The sequence below is a fragment of the Vicia villosa genome, linkage group LG5 (genome assembly GCF_029867415.1).
Source record: "Vicia villosa cultivar HV-30 ecotype Madison, WI linkage group LG5, Vvil1.0, whole genome shotgun sequence".
Classification (NCBI taxonomy): Eukaryota; Viridiplantae; Streptophyta; class Magnoliopsida; order Fabales; family Fabaceae; genus Vicia; species Vicia villosa.
This window is the reverse complement of record NC_081184.1, coordinates 33,570,853-33,572,855: the sequence shown is the minus strand read 5'-3', so window position 1 is coordinate 33,572,855 and position 2,003 is coordinate 33,570,853. Positions and strand designations below refer to the sequence as shown.

Here is a 2,003-nt window from a genome sequence, read left to right as displayed (position 1 = left end):
CAACAATTATTCGCCTAGTCAAATAGTGTGCATTATAATATTCACTCATACTATCAAATTTTCTTTAAGTAATTCTTTCAACACCACTAAGGCACTACTATTATTCTATCATAATTATCATCGATCATTACTCATTAAATCTAATCTTATAAATTTCTTAAATTTATATGGGGAGGTACGTACGGTTTCTCCCTTTCAACTTCTTCTCTAGTTTTAGCTTCCTGTTCACTTGGTTTAACTGGTTGGTTGTTGTTTGTTGCTTTTTCAGTTTCTTTTTCCTTTTGCGGAGACATGGGCGTAATTTAGATTCTTGGGTCTAGCCCATCTAAGTCTATCTGACTTCGCAGTGTAATAGCATTAGCATGACCTTTCGGGGTAGATTGTGGTTGACCAGGAAACACTCTAGTTGGTGTTGTTGTTGCTTGTTGTTGGGTTACTTGAGAAATCTGGATTTCTAACATTTTGTTATGAGTAGCCAAGGCATCTACTTTAGTTGCTAATTGTTTCACTAATTTAGACGTATGTATATTTTGGTTCATAAACTCCTTAGTTTGTTGTGTTTGAGAAGCAACAAAGTTTTCCATCATTATCTCAAGGTTTGACTTTCGAGGTGCTTGGGGAGTGGCTTCACGTGTAGCTTAATTTGGCTTTTGAAAACTGGGAGGTGTTTGGGTAGGGTCATACAACGCATTGTTATTCTTATAGAAGAAACTTGGATGGTTTTTCCAACCTGGGTTGTAAGTATTCGAATATGGGTTTCCTTTAGCATAATTCGGTTAGTCAGGTGGTATGCCTGCTAGTAATTAGCATTCGGAGACGATATGTCTAGGTACTCCACATAATTCGCAGTTTGGAGCTACGGAAGCCACGGTGGTCGCGGGAGTTATGGTTAAACTTTGAATCTTTTGAGTTAGGGCGTCTACTTTAGCATTGACGCGGTCTATGCCACTGACTTCGTGCACCCCTCCTTTAGTTTGGGATTTCTCCATGGAAGTTCGCTCTCATCCCCATTGATAGTGGTTTTGTGCCATGTTTTCAATAAGCGCATAGGCCTCATCATAGAGTTTGTCCATTAGAGCACTGCCAGCTGCAACGTCTAAGGTTAGTTTGGTGTTATATATGAGACCACCATTGAAGGTGTGGATAGTTAGCCATGGTTCAAGTCCATGATATGGGTAAAGCCTTAACATATCCTCGTATCTCTCCCATGCTTTGAAAAGGGATTCATTGTCTTTTTGCGTAAATCCATTGATTTGGCTTCTTAGCATAGTTGTTTTACTAGGTGGAAAATTTCTTGCTAAGAAAACTTTCTTTAATTCGTCTCATGTAGTTATGGAGTTGGAAGGTAAGGACTGGAGCCACGCTCTGGCTCTGTCTCTCAAAGAAAAGGGAAAAAAGATGGAATTGTATCGCTTCGGGATTAACACCATTAGCTTTTACTGTGTCTGCATATTGTACAAACACTGACAGATGGAGATTTAGGTCATCCATAGGACCACCAAAGAATTGGTTCTGTTGCACAGCTTGCAACAATGAAGGTTTTGGCTCAAAGTTATTTTCCTCGATGGCAGGAGGTGCGATACTCGAATGCGGTACAGCTCGAGATGGGGCAGCGTAGTACTTAAGAGCACGGTTAGCTGGTTGAGTCATTTTTGGAATTGGAATCGGCTCGGCTTCGGGAAAATTATGGAATCGATGTTTTATATTAATAAAACTTTCTATCTCGTTAATTTGTTATATTAATTTCTCGCCTTTTGAATGAGTATTTGACATACAACTGACGAAAGAAGGGAATTGGTTTCCTTAGTCTATACTGCACAACACTAGAGTTACGATATTGACTTAATTGGTCCCCGGCAACGGCGCCAAAAACTTAATCGCGACTTAGTATGTCTATAGGATTCGTGACTTCAAGTGTACAGTCGTATCGTGTAGTTTTAAAAGATTATCGAACTCAAAGGACCAAAAATTAAACTTGTTAGAACAAGATTTGTTCTGATCAA

At 39.2% G+C, this 2,003-nt stretch overlaps 1 non-coding gene across 1 annotated transcript; it reads left to right on the top strand.

Moving 5' to 3' along the window:
• The first annotated feature begins 1,161 nt into the window (after nucleotides 1-1,161).
• LOC131608380 (small nucleolar RNA R71) lies at nucleotides 1,162-1,268 on the top strand. Its single transcript, XR_009285644.1, has one exon. It is a non-coding gene; the product is annotated as a small nucleolar RNA R71 (small nucleolar RNA).
• The last annotated feature ends 735 nt before the right edge of the window (nucleotides 1,269-2,003 follow it).